The following is a 21,761-nucleotide window of genomic DNA, read 5'->3' on the forward strand; positions in this document are numbered from 1 at the left end:
AAGCTGTTTCATGGTGCCAATAGGGGAAGGAGTGGAGAGGGGGAAGGGATACAAAAAATGAATACATTAGTCTAGTTTGCAGCTTAACGTAACAGGTTAATGCTTTTAATCAGGAGAATGAGGGTAGAGAAACAGAGGTGTCGCTAGGGATTTGGGGGAGCTAAAGCCCCAGGTCTTTTTGTTGTAGCCCTGGATAGAAGCTCATAGGCTACAACCAAAAGGCTAGATAGAGCTGAGTCCTGACAGTCCTGACATTAGAGTAGCCCCTCATCTTTTATAATTCTAGCAACATCCCTGGAGAGAAAGGAAGGGAGTATTTGGCCTAGGAAAGTCTGCAATGGTTGCAAAAATATTTTTTCTACAGAAGCACCTGCACCACTGAAATGTTCCCTAATGTAGAGGTAGAATCAAATTATATGTTCCCTCCTCTCAGCAGTAACAAAGAACAGGTCCAGGATTTCATATAATTCCCCTTTTAGTATGACTCCCCTAAGTATTATTTCCCCTTTAGATCATACTTGCATATGCATTTCTTTTGGCTTTATAACAGAAAGGTGGGCACCCTTTTAAGTACTGGTTCAATTCTCCCCCTCTAGAAACAGGTGGGCATCAGTTAGCGAGATGGGATCAGATTTACTCCACAGCCTGTCTGCTGTCTCCTTCACTGAAGAAGGCCTGGAACTTTAACTCCTAGTAGACTTCGCTAACAGTGCTCTGACGTTAATCCAAAAGGGGTTCAATCTATTCCTTCTCCTTCCTGTTGTTATCAATCCTGCTTTCTCTCCTTCTTCCTCTCAAACAGTCAGTGAGCGAATGCGTCCCCAGTGAGTGGGTGTTTGGCCTTTTTATAGAACAGAAACTACTCCTTTTGAGGTGTGTGTAATTTCCCCAATCTAATTGGTCCATGTATGTGATTGGACAGTGTTCCAAAAGTGACATCACATTAGATCTTCCCCATTGTGGCGTTTGGACATATTAGTGAAGCGGGCAGGCTGATGGCAGTAACTTCTAAACCCAGTTTCCCTCCTATTTGATGTGATGTCATCTTTGAGATTTCTTTCATTAAACAATGTAACATTCTGAAATAGTAAATTTCATACATGAATTCATGCTAGTGATCGATTCAACAGATTGAACTCTCTAGGGTGAACTAAATGATGCCATTTTTTTCTTGGTAGGACAAATAGTTTAGGACTTACACATTTTGGCTTATAACTTATTTAAACTTATCTGTAAAGATTATTTTTCCATCTCATTTTCAGTGTAACACTGTTTTAAAACACATCTTGCTGTGACATTTCATGCCCAACTTACTGCCAAAAATGTAATTCAATATGAACGCCTTGCTCTCACGAGATGGATTTCAAGTAGTCACTGCTCAACACATTAGCACGAGCAGTGCATTACGAGATGTATTTGTAGTAGCCACCTTCCACTCATTAATACGAACAGTGCATTATTATTCCTCATACGTACCCCATATCATGAGCAATGTGTTACAACACATGCAACACGGTGTGCAGTCATAATGTCGACATCAATAATGTCGACAGTCAAAATGTCGACAAATTAATGTCGAAAATCAATAATGTCGACATACAAAAATGTCGACATTTTACATTAATGTCGACATTTTTACGAAATGTTGTATAAATAAATAAATATATATTTATTGTTGTGTTGTATGTGTTGAGTATGAGGGGTGGGGGGTGGCAGGGGGTATTGGGTGAGAGGGGTTGGGGGGGACATCCCCATAGTAAATGATATTCTTTTTATTTATTTGTTTATTTATTTATTGAATAATAAATAAATAAATAAATATATAATTACTATGTGTTGGGAATGAGGGTGAGAGGGTGGTTGGGGGGGTGTGGGGGGGTGTCAGGGGGGTGTTGGGTGAGGGGGGGTTGGGGGGGACCCCCCCCATAGTAAATTAGACTCTTTTTGGTTATTTATTTATTGAAAAAATAAATAAATAAATAATTAGATTGTGTTGAGTATGAGGGGTGAGAGGGTGGTTAGGGGGTGTGGTGGGGTGGCAGGGGGGTGTTGGGTGAGGGGGGGTTGGGGGGGGACCCCCCCATAGTAAATGATACTTTTTGTTGGTTATTTATTTATTGAAAAAATAAATAAATAAATATATAAATAATTAGAATGTGTTGCATATGAGGTGTGGGAGGGTGGTGGTGGGGGGTGTGGGGGGGTTGCAGGAGGGTGTTGGGTGAGGTGTTGATAGTGTTAAGGGTTTATAGTCATATTGTCGAAAAAAAAATGTCGACATTTTTTTTTCGACATTATGACTTTTTACATTAAAAGTATAGAATGTCGACATTATTATTTTCGACATTATTTTTTCGACATTTTTGTCTGTCGACATTTTTTTGTCGACATTATGACTATAAACCATGCAACACGGATGCAGTCGTAATGTTACCATTTTGTTTAATCTTCTTTCTAAACTTTAGTGGTGAGCTTTTCCAATTACAAAAAGGTCAACCCACATCAGCCTCTCCTGGCCGGAGCAACAAGTGTGAAAGCCAAGTGAGTTTATGTTTGACCTTAGGGTCGTTCTTATATTTATGATCGACCATTACATATGATTGGCATACATGTCCTTAACACACAGGGAACAGTGAAAGCACAAATCCCACACATTGAGGGAATTAAGGTTAGTGTTTTCATTGTACTAGAGACATAAATAGAATATATTTACCATTTGCAAACAGACTAAGTGAGTTTACTCAGTGCTCTCTAGGTGTCTGACAGAACAGAGTACAACTTTTGAAATGTATGGAACTTTGAGCTCCTAAGCCCTGTAGATGGAGTTTTCATATACATCTGCATGATTTGTATAATACCCAATGGTATGAACATCAATACCTCAACATATATAGGTATATATGCACAACTTCCTTTGGATGTGTAACTTGTTTTCTTCAAGTATGAATCAATACTATTTTTTATAATATTATTATGGAATACAATGATGACTGATGTTTTCTCCATCTTGTCATTCATTATTCACAAATGTTCGAAACTAGGTGATGTCCATGCTTTGGGACACCAATCGACAACACCGTTAAATCTACTTGGGACAGTACACAGCGTGCACATAAGGGACGCTTGTTGACAACAACGGGTCTTGTTAGCATGTTTTTTCTAAGTCGTGTAGGGGAGGACTGGTCCAGGAGACCCCTCTCTCGCCTGCGTTTCTTCCCCAGGTGAGGGCTATGGCCCATTGGGCGTTCCCTCATGCCACCCGGGCCCAGGTGGTGGAGGGCTCACCCACTGGAGACATTGCCCACACGTATCGAATGCCCACATGTATTGATTGCCACACAAATTTAGCTAGGCCCAGAAACCATTCTCTGCCCGGTACAGATGGTGTGAGCTCAGCACACTGTAGCGCGGCCCCCACCCTTGGAGAACATCCCTGTTGCCGCAGCACCCTGGCAGATCCGCTGCGAGCACGTTCCCACGAACAAGACGGACATGAGCTAGCGCAATACGCTAACATTGTAACAGTTCACCTCCCGCAGTGTACCATCACTATCAGCCTGACCCGGCCAGCAGGCCTGAACAAGGAGAAGAACAATAGACTGGTCCCCTGATGGCAGACAGTCTTTATGTATATGTATATATTAATGTCAAGATCGCCTGCATTATTTCTTTCTTCCACATAATACAAATGCCTGTAGAATGTATTAGAATGAGAGAGTATGCTCTCGTGATATAAGCTACGGCGAGCTCGCACCATTACAGGTGGATGCTAATGATAAAGGAACGCTCCAGGGATCTGTTCGTTGCGTGTATCACTGGGAAGCCTACCTCACATGGTTTCGCGCCATAACTAAAGCTAATGCTGCTAGAGTACACGAGGAAGTGGATGCAACTATACTATGAACTCATGTAAAGAATGCGCGAGCATGCACTTATCATGTGCGAATGTCTGAGCCCCTCATATGCTACCACCGTCACGTACAGTGGCGGGTCGTTTTCTATGTACTCCACCGATCTAAACACTACCTCATTTTCTGCGAATATATATGCATGTAACTAAAACACTGTAGCTGTTAAAATATAACGTACAAATATGGTGCGCGGACTGGTGTAGGGGAGGACCGGTCCAAGACGACCCCCCTCGCCTGCACTTTCTCCCCAGGTGAGGACTATGGCTCTCTTGGGCGTCTCCTCATGCCACCCGGGCCCAGGTGGTGGAGGGCACACCCACTGGAGACATTGCCCGCACGTATTAATTGCCCGCACGTATCGAATGCCCACATCTATTGATCACAACACAAATTTAGTTAGGCCCAAAAACCATTCTCTGCCCAGTAAAGATGGTGTGAGCTCAGCGCACTGTAGCGCGGCCCCCACCCTTGGAGAACATCCCTGTTGCCGCAGCACCCTGGTAGATCCGCTGCGAGCCCGTTCCCACGAACCAGAAGGACATGAGCCAGTGTAATGCTCTAACATTGCAACAGTCACCTTCCGTAGTGTATCGTATCATCGCTCCCAGCATGACCCGGCCAGCAGGCTTAGGCAAGATAAAATGAACAGTAAAATGGTCGTCACAGGCCTGACAATCCTCGTATATTTATGTTTAAACTACTTGCAAAGGATGCTTTCCTCTCATAAAATCCCTTATATTATAAAAGCCTGTAAGATGTATAATTAAAAGAGATCATGCCCCCATGATATAAGCAACAATGAACATACACCATTGCAGTTGGATGCTAATAATAAAGGAACGCACCAAGAATCTATTTGTTACACGTATTACTGAGATACTTACAGCCCATGGGCTCGCGCCATAACTAAAGCTAATGCTGCTAGAGTACACGAGAAAGCGGATGCAACTATACTATGAACTCATTAAAGAATGCGCGAGAGTGCACGTATCATGTGTGAATGTCTGAGCCCCTCATATGCCACCACCGTCACGAACGGTGGCGGGTCGTTTTCTATGTACTCCACTGATCTAACCACTACCTCATTTACCGCGAATGTATATGCATGTAACTGAAACACTGTAGCTGCTAGAGTGTAATGTACAAATATGATGCTCGATCTGGGTATAATCGAAACGCACCCAGCAAAGGCAAAGCATGTTTTGTCGTGATTTTAAATAAGTATTATAGAAAGTGTTCAAATGTTTGCGATGTCTTTACTTGTATTCAGCAACACACGAGGGAGATACCTTTGTGAAATACTTGCAAGGCCATTCCCCCTCCCACCCTGTGAAGGCTGCCAAAGGCATGAGAGCAGAGACCGCGCCGCGCTGCTTTACCTCCCCCAACCAGACTGGAGCCGCTTCAAAGATTTGTAACCCCCTCTGTAGCACCCAAGGCCACCACCCGCCACCTGCATTATTTACAGCACAGCAGTAAACCTCTGCCTGAACGTACGCGCCCCCCCTCGTAAACCTCACAACCCACCAGACCACCTCAGACTTATGGCCCTAAATGCAATAAAGACACCCAACACTTTGACAACACACAGCGGAACATCCATAACAACTTCTAACAAGGCAGAAAGACATGTACCGCCCGTGCCAGGCCCTGAAGCTTAGCCCCTCGACCTATGGCCCCGGTCAACAGGACACTGGTGACCATGCCCTGACGTATTGCCTCCAGTCCCCTCACAAGGTGCATTCCTCCTGTGTTGCATTAACCTGTTGCATAACCTATTGTAAGATTTACTGAAGAAGACAGTACTAAAAATGCTTGAATGACTGCGGTGTGCATGGCATAGGGCTAATAAGTCAGGAAGAGACATTCATCTCTGCCACTGGCCACGATGGCCCCACAACACCGCCTGGATGAACTCCGCCACCCGGCCAGGCCCAGCCCAACCCACGAGGCTGCCCAATGACGTCTTCCAGCCAAAGCCAACCACATCACAGCAGCACCTATAGTTAGTCGTCGCCACCCAATCCCAATGAACTTGTGCCCCCTATAGTATGTAGGTTTTGATGACGTTTTTTGTAAATAAATACGCCTGTCTTTGCTATTGTCAGACAGAGCGCTCTCGGAGTTTGCAGAGTTCTTTGCATGCCCAATTCTGATTGATAAACTCCCATTTACGCTCACCCGCACTCTGTCTTGGCCTTATTCCCATTTTGGGAGAGCCCTTCATTGTCTCTCATTGAGGGGAGGATCGTGCTGTTTGGGGACGCTTGCCTTCAGTGGTGACCCCGATAGCGTGATTTTTATTTCTTCCCAAACTCCTTATAACCGTCCCCGTTTGGCACGAGAATCTCCGGTCGAAAAAGGGATACGCACGGTGAGCCGGCTCCGGGAGGCTGCCCGCCAACGGCGACCGGTACACTAAGAAGTGCGCACTCAATGAGAAAGGGTACGGGATCCCGATTGGAAAAAAATCCCCTTTGAGTGCCGCTCGCCGGGGCTGACCGTTGAGTTAACGGCGACACTGCCTGGACGGACCCAGTTTCGGAGACTATCGGTTCAAGACGGGCACGTGAGTACTGAGTGTGAGCGATTGTAAAGGGAGCGGGGAGAGAAGGGTAGGACAGGGAACGAGAAGGGGGTACGAAGATATACTAAGGATTACTCTAAAATTTCCTTTCTTTTTCTTTGCATATGGCCATTAGGATTACGAGGTGAAAAAAGAGATAGAAGTGACGGGAACCTAGCTCCGAAAGGGGGTGGAAGGCGGCGCCGCATAGTGCTATATTGACTAGTGCTGGGAATATATGACGAAGTGAAATACAAGATAAAAGTGTTCAGCAAAAGGGGGCACTGAGAATATATTAGTGATCGCTACTACTTCTTTTTCTTTTTCTTTAGGGGTAGGGGGAGAATAAAAACGGAATTAGCACAAACTTGGGAGAAAAATAAGAGAACAAGGGTCCTACTAGAGGGGGGAGAGAAGGTTAAAACCTATAAATATATGCACATGTGCTAAGCAAGATAGACAGGGACAGCCGGCTAGGGAGGAAAGGGAGGGCAGCGTGACTGGTGTACGGAGTGTTACCAAGAGGTGTGTGCACCTCGTATGTGTCAAGGGACGACTTTGTCGTTGCGAATGTGTAAAACGGCTATAAATGTATAATTGTCAAATGGTCATGGTAAGTGTGACCGGATAAAAACTCTTTTTGAAGCAACGCTGAGACAGTGACGTGAGTGGGTACCCTTTGATTTCCGGGTTGATAGTGTCAAAATAAATGATGGATTGCTCTTGTATGTGTCCCCCGAAGAGAACAAAGTAGAAATTGTGTACAGACAGTTTTTGGATTGGACAATTAAGGGAGGGAGAGCCCAACCGAGCATAACACTGGATGTGAAGTAGAATACAAAAAATAATATCGATACTACAGTACCATTGGAGTTGCAGACATACAGAGACACATAAGCACTAGGAGGGCACACAGAGATGGGGCCTGAAACACCATTATCACATATTTGTAAAAGCCTTCCAGGGCACGCGGAGCGGATTAAGAAATACCACGACCAATGGGTAACCGAGCTGAAAGGAGAGGGGCTACCCCAGATATGGCCAGAGGGAGGGTCATTTGACAAAAGCGTTCTAGATATGGTGATGACATGCATTTTCTTGAAGTACCAAGGGAAACAGCTGCAGAATAGCAGGGAAATATTAGATCTTTATTCGGTTATTCGAAGAGGTGCCACCGCCTAAAGCGCCAGCACCAAATCCTGATCTCCCATCTACTACAGACAATCCACTGGTATTACAGAAAGATATCAAAGAATCGCCAGGTGTCACACCACCAGTAGAGGTAATAAGTTTATACCCGATATTAAAGAAACCTGTACCCGCAGAAGGATACAGTGACCCAACGTATGTACCTCCCCCGACAACTACCACACCCCACCGGCCCACTGCACCCCCACCTTATGAAAGTACAAGGGAGCGAGGCCAGGCGGGTACACAAAGGGTGGATATAGAGAAGCTCACAGATGATTTAGAATCAAGACTGACGATAGCAAAGGATGAGCTCTCGAGGATAAAAGACATATGTGAACGGACAGCACTAGATGCACCTAGATCAGGGCGTACGTCCAGAGCGCTAGGTGAAAATAGAAAGCCCGAAGAGGGGTGGAAAAAAGGCGAGATTTTGTTCAGAATTGAGGAAGAACCAACGCGAATAATAGAAGTAGGACCCGGAGAGGGAGATATTGCAAGCGAAGAAAGGCGGGGGGGAATTAGAGAGGAGTTGCTGTGTGACATAAGGGACGAGGTAGAAGAAAGTGACAGGTTGAGTATGGCGATAGGAGGGGGAAGCGAAGGGGGGGAAGGTACGTGTTCGCTGAGAACCCTGGACGATGAGTGGACGGGGCGACTAAGGAACAGAGTGGGAAAAATGGCATCACTAGGGACATCAACAGATCAACCGGGTCCGGACGGAACGACAAAAGGAAGGCTACAGCTCCCATTGATACACAGGAGAGGAGGGAGGCCTAACTATATCCCATGGGCACAGATGGATAAGGCCAATTTATTGAAGTTATTGCCCCCGTTGTCAGGAGGGGCAAGTAAGTGGATATACGCCTTTGAGAAACATACTGCCGGGGTACCCCTAGCCATAGGAGATGTGAAAAGTCTACTGGTATCAGCGGTAGGTGACCAGGCCGAAAGGGTATGGGTTAAAGCCGGTTTCCCGGGAGTAACGTTAGACTGCGACCGCCATGATGGGGCATCCTTTAACACGGTGCGTGCCAGGGTGTGGGATGCCTTACGAGAAACATTCCCAGACACACCGGACTTGCAGTCGGTGATGCAGTGTGCAATGAATGACGGGGAAGAGGCTATGGATTACATTTTTCGGGTCCAAGAGATGTGGAGAGCGGAAACGGGCACGCCCTGGTATCAATCGACATCTTTATTTTACTTCATTATAAAAAGAGGGCTCCCAAAGGAAGTGCAGAAGGCGCTTGACAAGATAGCAGGTATTGAAGCAAAGGGATGGCCAGAAATTCAAAGCATAATAGTACACCATTGTAAAAGAATAAAGGAGAGGGAGAAGGAGGTGGCGCAGAAAAGATTGGCAGACGAGGCGAAGTTAGTACAGTCAAAGTTAGTGAAGGTTGCAGCAGCAGTAGCCGCGCTCCCACACAGTAGGGAGGGAGATGAGGAAGAGGAGGGGCTGATAGCAATACAAGGAAGGATGGCAACTAATTGGGCGGGAACAGGACAGCGGCAGTGGAACGAGCAGGAGCAGGGTGGAGGTCCGCAGTGGCAAGAGTGGACCCCTCGAGGGGGACGAGGTGGGTACAGGAGCAGAAGAGGAGGTGGACCACAGGGGTACGGAGGAATGGGAGGAAGTGGATGGCAGGGTCCCCGGGGCCCCCAGGGGAGTTGCTGGAACTGTGGGCGATGGGGACATTACTCCAGGGAGTGCAGAAGTAGACAAAACAACGGGTTCCAGGAGGTGGAACAGTATGGCCATCCCCACCCGGGAAGCCCATATGGCCTTCCGATGGGACAGCAGCAACTGAGAGACCCAAGCCAGGGTAACACGAGCCAGCAACAGGGACCCCAATACAGAACACAGAACCACCCACAAAACATGCCTAACAACGACAGCATGCAATATACACCAGGCAACCCTTTCGCGACAGCAGCTAACGGGGCCCCCGCACCAGCACCTTATAACGGCATGTCAGTGGTCTCAGGTAACGTATTTAATGAAGGGGGGGCCATGAGACACCCCGCATAGGACAGCCCACAGAGAACACTTGCGTGTCCAGTTCTATCTACCACCCACAGTGCAGCAGAGGAACCATTGGTGGGGGCGCAGATAGGAGACAGGCAATTTATATTCATGGTTGATTCGGGAGCGGAGAAATCATGTGTCAGAGAGGGCCGATTCCCGTTATCTAACAGGAAGTTAGAGACGCAGGGGTTCTCTGGGGCTGTAATTGAAGTTCCTTACACAGAAGCTTTGGATGTGACCATAGGGGGCAAAACCGTAAAAGCACCCTTACTGTATTATGAACAGTCCCCGATAAATTTGCTGGGGAGGGATCTTATGAGTAAACTTAACATGACCATATCATTTACCGAAGGAGGAATAGTGTGTTCTACACCCGGGATATGTCCCTTGCGTGCAATGTTGGTAGTGCAAGCCTACACAACCACACAGGAAATACGAGGGCTGCCACAAAAGGAAGAGATGTTTATTGCAGGGCTAAAGACTTTGGCCCTCATAGTCCCAGAGCTAAAAAACATGGATTGGAGGATTCCAGCAGAATTCCTCTTCCGCCCCATAGTGTGTCCGAATGCAACACCAGGATCAGTGGTGTCGTTGGATTTGCACGCTGTGCAGGTATCAACGAAACGGATCGCTGTGATTGGAATGGACAGAGAAGGATGTGAGTGGCGCACCGTACTGTGTACAAACGCCAACCTTGCCCTACGCGAGGTAACAGATGAGGATCTCTTTTCAGACACAGAAGTAGATGGTGAGATAGTAATGGAAATAGCGATGCCCTGTGACATTTTGATCCAAGCCAGAGAGATCCCCGTCCAATTGATGGCAGTGGTAGGAACACCACCGTCGTTTTTTGATGACGACATGAGGCTCGTACCAAACAATTTATGGACAACAGGCCCACATGATGTAGGGCTGTTGCATGGAGTACAACCTGTGAGAATAAACCTAAAACAAGGAGCTATCTTACCAAGAGTTAAACAGTATCCATTGTCCCGTGAAGCTGAAGAAGGGATAAAAGAGACGATAAATGCACTACTAGTACCAGGAATAATAGTGCCTTCAAACTCCCCATGTAACACATGTATTTATCCAATCAAAAAAGCAAAGGGGGGATCTTGGCGGATGATACAGGATTTACGCCCCCTCAATGATGTAATACAAAAAGAGTTCCCTCTAGTCCCGAACCCTGCATCCATACTATGCAGTATCCCAAAAACAGCATCACATTTTACAGTGGTGGACTTGAAAAACGCATTTTTCTCAATACCTCTGGCTGAAGAGAGCAGATACCTTACAGCGTTCACACTGGGGGGAAAAAGATATGAACATTGCAGACTGCCACAGGGATACTGTGAAAGCCCGAGCATATTCAATTGCATATTGCATGAAGACTTGGGGAACCTATCAGTAGAGAGTACGATTATTCAGTATGTGGATGATTTATTGGTGTGTGCACAAGACAAAGAAACGTGTAGAAAAGATTCAACAACGCTCCTGACTTTACTGGCCAACAAAGGATACAAAGTAGACAAGGAGAAGCTACAGTATTGTCTGCCTGAGGTCCTATACCTGGGACAGCTCATATCGAAAGATGGAAAAAGAATAATTCCCGACAGGGTAGAGGCAATAAGATCGGTAGGAGAACCCACAACAGTAAAAGATATGCAGAAATTTTTGGGGATGTGCAATTATTGCTGAGCATGGATACTAGACTATGCAGCATACACCAGGCCCCTCCTACAAGCACTCAAAGAAGCACAACAGGAGAATGTAAAAATAAAGTGGTCAGAAGAAATGCGCACATCGTTCAAAACACTGAAAGAACTAATTTCAAGCGCTCCAGTACTAGCAAACCCTGATTATGGACACGAATTTTACCTATTTTCCCATTGCAAAGGAACACTTATGACAGCGGTGCTGACACAAAAGACATCCTTAGGACACAAGCCCCTAGCTTACTATAGTGGTACTTTAGATGCCGTGATGCAGGGTCATTTCGCGTGCGAACAATCGCTCGCAGCAGCCGCATTTGCGATTGAAAAAAGTGCCACAATAGTAATGGGATGCCCTGTGACATTGTTTGTGGAGCACTCATTATTTGCAATACTTGAAAGATCAAAAAGCACACTGACCACACAGCGGGCAACAGCATACGAGATTATATTGTCCAGCGCCAACATTCACATAGTGAGATGTAAAACAGTGAACCCCGCCACATTCATTACAGAAGCGTGCACAGTAGAAGATATGCAAAATCACGACTGCGCAACCTACACAGGAGAAGGAGGGGAGGGCACAGTGGTGTGTGAAAATGCTCTCAGCGAGGGGGAGGTGTACTTTGTGGATGGGTCCGCATCAATTGATATGGATACTGGAGAAAAACACGTTGGCATGGCGGTAGTGAGATTAGAGGAAGGTGAGTTTGAAACATTAGTACAGTACCGCCTCCCGTCGCATTACTCTGCACAGGCAGCAGAACTGGTTGCACTCATAGAAGCACTACACGCAGCAAAGGGCTGTGCAGTTACAATATACACAGACTCAGCTTACATGACAACGACCGTACATGGAGGTCTAGCAAGATGGGGCCGTAGGGGTTTCAGAAGGGCAGATGGAACACCAGTGCAACATGCAGAATTGTTAAAAGAATTAATAGAGGCCCTACAAAACCCTACTGCCGTAGCAATAGTGAAGTGCCAGGCCCATACCTCCAACTCAGATGTTGTGTCTTTAGGGAACGCGGCAGCAGACGCTGCCGCCAAGGAGGCTTCCTATTTTCAGAAATATGACACCGGTGAGTTCATGATCAAGAACACAACAACCAAAGAACTGTCAGAAGGGTATAACATGATGTCCCTATCACAAATACTAGAATTACAGGAAGGAGCTAGTGCAGAAGAAAAACTAACATGGACGAAACGGGGATGCAGCCAATCAGGGACAGATCTACTATGGCGGCAAAATAACTCAGGGAAAGTGGTAATGCCACTGCAGTTACTAGAAGTTGCATTTCAACAGTTACACTTCCCCGCACACAACACCAAGCAGCACATCGCAGCAGAGATACAGGAAGAATGGTTTGTGCCCTGTCTCCAGGAACATGTGTCTCGATTGACAATGGAATGTACAACATGCCAAATATACAACTCAGGAATGACATTACGCACACTCTGGGGATCAATTCCCAAACCCATTGGCCCCTTCAGAGAACTGCATATAGATTATGCAGACATGGGGGAAAGGTGTAATGGCTCGCGGTACATGATCGTGGTAGTGTGCCCATTTTCAAGGTGGGTGGAAGCGGGACCATGTGCGCGACCTGATGCCAAAAGCGCCGCCAAGTTCCTAGTAAGGGAAGTGTTCCCGCGCTGGGGAATTTGTGACGTAATACGCTCAGACAACGGCTCTCACTTTGTGAATGAAATTTTCAAGGAAGTTACCACGTTATTGGGTATCAAACATAAATTATGTTCGATTTATCATCCACAAAGTAATGGCGTAGTGGAAAAGATAAATGGCCTGTTAAAGGGCAGATTATCAAAACTATGCTTCTCATTAAAGAAAAATTGGATTTACTGTCTACCCCTGGCTCTATTTGAGTTGAGAAATCAACCAAGTAAAGACCACCACTTGTCCCCACACGAGATCGTATTTTATTTTTATTTTATTTTATTTGCATTTGTTAAGCGCACTTGCAGCCCATGAGGCATCGAGGCGCTGTTACAGAGGAAACACAGATTAAGATTAGATTTTTTCTTTGTCTTAGTTACGAATTTATAACGCGCTTAAACACTCGGAGGTTTCTAAGCGCGGACCCGGGGATCGAACCAGTTGTTGCTTTGTGTCGTCTTGCTTCCAAGACGCGCACGCTGCCGCTGTGCTATCCTCCCGGGACTATCGTGACTGGGAGACGAATGAACACAGCACACTCTCCACTGCGTGAACACTCAGATGCTCACAGAAGCGCCGCAATATTGGGGGATGAGTTCACAGACTACCTAAGAAAATTAACAAGGGCAGCACGCGCAATATCGAAGCAACTCTCCCCACCCTTCACTAGAGAAGAGGGAAATGTAACAGGATCTGTCACGGAGCCAGAGCAACAGCTACAGTTAATGCCAGGTGACTCAATTTATGTCAGAAGCTTCGTGCGTCGGTGGAATGCACCACGATTTCATGGCCCATACGAAGTAATATTTTGCACGCCCACAGCAGTAAAGGTGAAGGGTTTGAGATATTGGGTGCACTTAACCGATGTACGCAAAGCATACAGCAATGTACACGAGGAAATAGACGAGGAGGCACAGACAACAGCAAACGATGCAAATGAGTAGGATGTCTAAATATCGGCTTGCGTGAGTGTGTGTGTCAACACTGGACCTGAATGGAATAATGTCAGCACTGAAATTGAATGAAAATAATGCCTGACAAGAATATCAAAAAAAAAAAAAAAAAAGAAGGGTGTGTATGTGGGATTTCTTTTTTTTTATCTAGGTGAGTGATGTATAATTAGTGAAATAATAATATTATAACTTGTATATACCCTTGTCTGTGAATACCCCTCCCCCGCACCCCCACCCGCTTCCATTCCCCGTCAAATGTATTGGCACAGATGGTGCCAGCAAAACGTTTACATGCATGCACTTAATGCACTTTTATATTTCAAACAGGAGCTTCCATGGCATCTAACGGGCAGCCTGCAACGGATAGAATTAGTAGAATGAGAGAATTAGTATATGAAAGATGTAGATATTCGTATGAGTGTGGATTATCAGTATGCATCACATTGTTTTTTATGATGATGTTTGGCTTGGTTACATATTGGTTTATAGCGTTCATCTCTATCGAGATGTACGAGGGGGGAGGGAGTAATAACACTACTGGACCAATTAACAGTACCACCGGGCCCAATACAACTGCAGATGTCAATACCAGGGAAGGTGATTTTTTGATATGGGACGGAACTAAACTTGTCTGGGGGTATCATACCACACCATCAAGTGTTGTGACCACACAAAGAGAAAAGCCACATGGTGAAATGCAGAGCAACACAGTATCTCCACCAGGGGTATCCAGTTACAATGCCCATAGTCTCAACGATCGAAACCCGTCGGCCATATCATGGTTGTATGACACCCCCACCAGCAAACTTGCCCACATTCCAAAAAACAATCTGCCAGATAGCGTCAGAAAAGAAAACGACAAACTACTAGAAATACACGAAATACTATATGATGAATGGGCCCAGGGGGGCGGGAATGAGAAAGGGGGGTCTAGTTTGCCCACTGCTCAGGGGGGTGGGAAGTACATGAGTAACAAGAACATCAGACGAAAGAGAGAAACAGGGAGGAAGAAGTATGATGAGTATTATGGGCTAGGTCTAGATAAGATGGAAGACCCACGACACCCCCATCAAACAAATAAGTGGTATGCAGACATGAGTGCCACAGCTAAACAGACTACAAACGAAAGCTGTTATGTCTGTTCCCTCATCCCCCATGCATCAGGTACACCCAAAGTATTGTTACCCAAAGAGTTGCCTATTGTGGATGCCCAATGTCTCCTTCATCTCACGCTGTGCAGGATTAAGAACACCTTCCAGGCACACGAAGTGACTTTTCGAATGCTGCAGAACGAGAAAACCTGTTACCCAAAAACGACAGGAGTAGTATGTTTAAAAGAACCATTTTTTGTGATAGAAGGGACACTTTTTTCTGACAACAAGCGGAAGGATGAAGAAGTGCTGTGCAAAGCGGAAGCACTAAGAGGTGTGGCGCCGGATAAATTACAGTGGATAGAGGAAACATGTACACCAGTATGGAGAGAACACATTTCGAAGCTAACTTGGGTAACTGCCATTGAAAAGCCATTCAAACTACAGAGCGAAATGGACTATAACCTGTGCTTTAAAGGGGAAGGGAGAACCCCCATGGGAGCAAACAAGAACTGCAACAAGACCCTCACCATCCCAGACTTAAAGAAAGGGACTGCGGCCCTCATGGACACGTACTGGGTGTGCGGCAAACAAGCATACCTACACCTCCCCCAGTCATGGAGTGGCAGCTGCTCAATGGCCACTCTACACTCGGCACTAATGGTGATACCAGAAAGCCACATCGATGGGAGCAAAAGGACACAGGAACGCATGCAGAGTGTGGCTCAACCCACTGCAGAGTCACAAATATATGTCCTGTCTTCTGGAAGCAAGGGAGAAGTGCTAACCCGTAAAAGACGAGCATCAAATTACATATCAAAAGCATCATCAGAACTATTGGCCCAGATCCCAGACAAATATCGATTATTCAGCTCAGCAGAAACATTCTTCGCCTCACTAGTCTCAAGTGTCCAAGCAAGGGCAAATGCAAAATGGCTCCAGATAACACGCTGGGAACTGATTCAGCTGGCGAACGACACTGAAGAAGGATTCAATATCATCAGAGTCGAACTAAGAGCTTTACGACTAATGACCATGCAAAACAGGTATGTCCTGGACCTGTTGACAGCGATGGACGGTGGTGTTTGCCGAAAAATAGGAAGTGCCTGCTGCACTTTCGTACCTTCCGAAGACGCAGAGAATGGCTCCCTGTCCCATGTAATCGAAGCAGTCCACAACCTAGGAGAAAAAATGAAAATGGAAGGTGGAGCAGAAGCGAGCACCTGGTTTGACAACATCTTCTCCTGGGTTCCCTCATGGCTTGGAACAACTGTGAAATTTTTAATACCAGCTGTTGTGTTCCTCCTTCTACTTTTTTGCCTGTGCCAGGTGGGTCTTCGAGTCTGTGCCAACGCAGTACCAAACGGTGCAATGATGATGGTGACAATGGGCAACTCACACGGTACAATAAAAACAATGCAAGAAGCACAAGTACAAACAGGGATAGATAATTCGCCCAGGTACCAACTGGTGCCCATATACCACGATAAAGATATTGTAGATAAGTTGTGGCACACCACCATCAAAGAGCCTCGTATACTAGATTGGTATGAGGAAGTTTGGGTAGATTTAGAAGCAGATGGTGGGTGCATATATCTAACATGTACTCCAGATGAATATGCCCGGAGAGGTGAGAGCTTAAGAGCAGTGTGCAGGGCATGGATGCCCATCAAAGGAACTCCGGCATGGGATGAGGCAGTGATGGACGAGGCAGAATGTAGGAGGATAGAAGATTTAAAGAATTCGTTACTTAAGTAACGAAAGGGGGGAAATGTAGGGGAGGACCGGTCCAAGACGACCCCCCTCGCCTGCACTTTCTCCCCAGGTGAGGACTATGGCTCTCTTGGGCGTCTCCTCATGCCACCCGGGCCCAGGTGGTGGAGGGCACACCCACTGGAGACATTGCCCGCACGTATTAATTGCCCGCACGTATCGAATGCCCACATCTATTGATCACAACACAAATTTAGTTAGGCCCAAAAACCATTCTCTGCCCAGTAAAGATGGTGTGAGCTCAGCGCACTGTAGCGCGGCCCCCACCCTTGGAGAACATCCCTGTTGCCGCAGCACCCTGGTAGATCCGCTGCGAGCCCGTTCCCACGAACCAGAAGGACATGAGCCAGTGTAATGCTCTAACATTGTAACAGTCACCTTCCGTAGTGTATCGTATCATCGCTCCCAGCATGACCCGGCCAGCAGGCTTAGGCAAGATAAAATGAACAGTAAAATGGTCGTCACAGGCCTGACAATCCTCGTATATTTATGTTTAAACTACTTGCAAAGGATGCTTTCCTCTCATAAAATCCCTTATATTATAAAAGCCTGTAAGATGTATAATTAAAAGAGATCATGCCCCCATGATATAAGCAACAATGAACATACACCATTGCAGTTGGATGCTAATAATAAAGGAACGCACCAAGAATCTATTTGTTACACGTATTACTGAGATACTTACACCCCATGGGCTCGCGCCATAACTAAAGCTAATGCTGCTAGAGTACACGAGAAAGCGGATGCAACTATACTATGAACTCATTAAAGAATGCGCGAGAGTGCACGTATCATGTGTGAATGTCTGAGCCCCTCATATGCCACCACCGTCACGAACGGTGGCGGGTCGTTTTCTATGTACTCCACTGATCTAACCACTACCTCATTTACCGCGAATGTATATGCATGTAACTGAAACACTGTAGCTGCTAGAGTGTAATGTACAAATATGATGCTCGATCTGGGTATAATCGAAACGCACCCAGCAAAGGTTAAAAGCATGTTTTGACGTGATTTTAAATAAGTATTATAGAAAGTGTTCAAATGTTTGCGATGTCTTTACTTGTATTCAGCAACACACGAGGGAGATACCTTTGTGAAATACTTGCAAGGCCATTCCCCCTCCCACCCTGTGAAGGCTGCCAAAGGCATGAGAGCAGAGACCGCGCCGCGCTGCTTTACCTCCCCCAACCAGACTGGAGCCGCTTCAAAGATTTGTAACCCCCTCTGTAGCACCCAAGGCCACCACCCGCCACCTGCATTATTTACAGCACAGCAGTAAACCTCTGCCTGAACGTACGCGCCCCCCCCCTCGTAAACCTCACAACCCACCAGACCACCTCAGACTTATGGCCCTGTGCAATAAAGACACCCAACACTTTGACAACACACAGCGGAACATCCATAACAACTTCTAACAAGGCAGAAAGACATGTACCGCCCGTGCCAGGCCCTGAAGCTTAGCCCCTCGACCTATGGCCCCGGTCAACAGGACACTGGTGACCATGCCCTGACGTATTGCCTCCAGTCCCCTCACAAGGTGCATTCCTCCTGTGTTGCATTAACCTGTTGCATAACCTATTGTAAGATTTACTGAAGAAGATAGTACTAAAAATGCTTGAATGACTGCGGTGTGCATGGCATAGGGCTAATAAGTCAGGAAGAGACATTCATCTCTGCCACTGGCCACGATGGCCCCACAACACCGCCTGGATGAACTCCGCCACCCGGCCAGGCCCAGCCCAACCCACGAGGCTGCCCAATGACGTCTTCAGCCAAAGCCAACCACATCACAGCAGCACCTATAGTTAGTCGTCGCCACCCAATCCCAATGAACTTGTGCCCCCTATAGTATGTAGGTTTTGATGACGTTTTTTGTAAATAAATACGCCTGTCTTTGCTATTGTCAGACAGAGCGCTCTCGGAGTTTGCAGAGTTCTTTGCATGCCCAATTCTGATTGATAAACTCCCATTTACGCTCACCCGCACTCTGTCTTGGCCTTATTCCCATTTTGGGAGAGTCCTTCATTGTCTCTCATTGAGGGGAGGATCGTGCTGTTTGGGGACGCTTGCCTTCACTGGATATAATCAAGATACATCCAGCAAAGTTTAAATGCATGTTGTGAAGTTATTTTGAATAAGTATTCTAGAAAATGTTCAAATGTTTGTGATGTCTTTACCTATATTCGGCAACACACGAGGGAGATACCTTTGTGAAAGCGTACAAGGTCTCGATGTATCCCCCTCCCTCCCTCAGAAGGCTGCCAAGACATGAGAACAGAGCCCCGCTCTGCGTTGTCACGCCTCCCCCGACCCGACTGGAGCCGCTTCAAAGACTTGTAGCCCCGCTGCAGCACCCAAGGCCGCGGCCAGCCACCTGCATTATTTACAGCACAGCAGTAAACCTTAGTTTAAACTCAAGCACCCCCTCTTAAACCCCACAACCCACCAGACTGCCTTAGACTTATGGCCCTGTGCAATCAGGACACCCAACACTTTGACAACACACAGCGAAACATCCATAACCACTTCTAACAAGACAGAAAGACCTGTACCACCCGCCCCAATCCCCGAAGCTTAGCCCCTCGACCTACGGTCCCGGTCAACAGATCACGAGTAACCAGGCATCGATATATTATCTCCAGACCCCTCACAAGGTGCATTCCTCCTGTGTTGCATTAACCTATTGAAAGATTTACTAAAGAGAATATAACTGTAAATGACTGAATGACTGCGGTGTGCATGGCAGAGGGCAAGTAAGTCAGAAAAGGCATTCATCTCTGCCACAGGCCGCCTCGGCACACCAACACCGCCCGGATGAACTCAAGCCGACCTGCCAGGCCCAGCCCAACCCACGAGGGTGACCAGTGACGTCCTCCAGCCAAGACCAACCACACCGCAGCAGCACCTATAGTTAGTCGTCGCCACCCAATCCCAATGAACTTGTGCCCCCTATAGTATGTAGGTTTTGATGACGTTTTTTGTAAATATATACGCCTGTCTTTGCTATTGTCAGACAGAGCGCTCTCGGAGTTTGCAGAGTTCTTTGCATGCCCAATTCTGATTGATAAACTCCCATTTACGCTCACCCGCACTCTGTCTTGGCCTTATTCCCATTTCGGGAGAGTCCTTCATTGTCTCTCATTGCGGGGAGGATCGTGCTGTTTGGGGACGCTTGCTTTCAGTCGCTGGTGGCCTTAAGACTTTACCCTTCCGCACCACAAAGAAATACTCATTAAGATCAATAAAGCTATTAAGAACCCCTGCCTTTAAGGAACACACTATACGGTATGGCCAACCATGCCTTTCTGCACATTCTTACCTTCTCATGTTGACGAGAATGGAACCTTGACATTGTTAACAAACCTGCATTACAAGATGGAACATGAGACTAGGGACATTACGGATGGCAGTGGTTTGCCTCCATATTCTCATGGGTTCCGCAGTGGTTGGCTAACATATTTAAGATCCTTGGAGCGATATTGGTCATGGTGATGTTTGGATTCTGTGTGATTAAGATAATTGCCCAATCTAAGAAGACAGCAAAGAAGGCAGTAGGAATGAAGATCATGATCGATATCAAATCAGTGTTTGAACCCAAGGAATTGACAGATAAAGATGTCAGAAAATACATAGAAGCTAGCACGGTAGCACCTGAAGGAATGAAGTTCCTGTATCCCAAGAATCAAAAGAAGTACGTGGGACGATGGGTCTAGTGTAATCCAAATGGATAGTGTAACTACATGACCTGGAGTGTAGATGAACATGTTAAATCAGCCAGAACCCTGAGGGGGGTGATGAAGATCTGGACTCCGAAGAAGCACTTCTTCAAAAGAATATATCAAGTTGTGGAGACCATTAAAGAGGTGGTTGATGACTCAACCAGAGGGGGCAATGTAGAGGAGCAGCTGCATGCCCCTGCAGGAAATCCCAGCCCCCTGCCTTCTATATGTTGGAAGTCGGAGACTGCGTCATGTTTGACACCAGCAGTTGTGCCAATCCCACAGCGAGTGTTTGAGAAAAGGTATCCTCTGACAAAACCCTATCGAAATGTATCCCCAAAGAGACAACAATCTGAGTGAGGACCTCCCTGAAGGAATATGAAAAGGAGTGAAAGAGACGCTAGTGATGTCACAAGAGATTAGTGTGATGCACTGAGAATACTGACTAAAGAGAATGTATGGGTCTTACGGAATCTGATGACAAAGTTAAGAATCAAGTAAACTTTCATATGCAGAAAACAAGATTGCACGCATGCAAAGTGCTGTAGAAAGGCAACCGTTCAATGATTGTGCAGATGCCGAAATGCAAGTAGACTTAGTGTTCCTAAAATCTGGCTATGCATAGTGAATAGACTGCATGCAAAGCCACCATTGTATATAAGCTGGACATTGGTGTCATGAATTTTAGTAAGCCAGGGCTCATGGAGAGGAAAGGCCGAGAATTGTGTCACAGCACAAATAGGCTGAGATCGTGGAAGAGCCAGGCAGGGCTGTCTGGCCTGGCATCAAAACAGAAGTAGCCAAGGTCGGTTATCTATACTTGAAAGCAATAAACATTGGAAGGATGTATCATTCCTTATCAAGGGCAAAGAAAGAAAACCAAGTGTCACAAGTTTTATTCATTTAAGACATTTAAATGCTGCAGAATGGACCAGGACCATAGTTTTCTGTCATTGAGCTGTGGATGGAAATAGAGTTGAGCTTGGAGTCCTAGAACAACGATAGTGAAAGCCTGTACTCCCATATATTCCCACAGACAAGGATACCTTTTAAGGCCAAGTTCAAAGACAATCTGCATGGAAGAAGGCATGGGTGATGAGAGATGTTGGGCTAATTCGGTGCGAAGGTAAAGTCA

The sequence above is a fragment of the Ambystoma mexicanum genome, chromosome 1p (assembly GCF_040938575.1).
Source record: "Ambystoma mexicanum isolate Mex_15411 chromosome 1p, UKY_AmexF1_1, whole genome shotgun sequence".
Lineage (NCBI taxonomy): Eukaryota > Metazoa > Chordata > Amphibia > Caudata > Ambystomatidae > Ambystoma > Ambystoma mexicanum.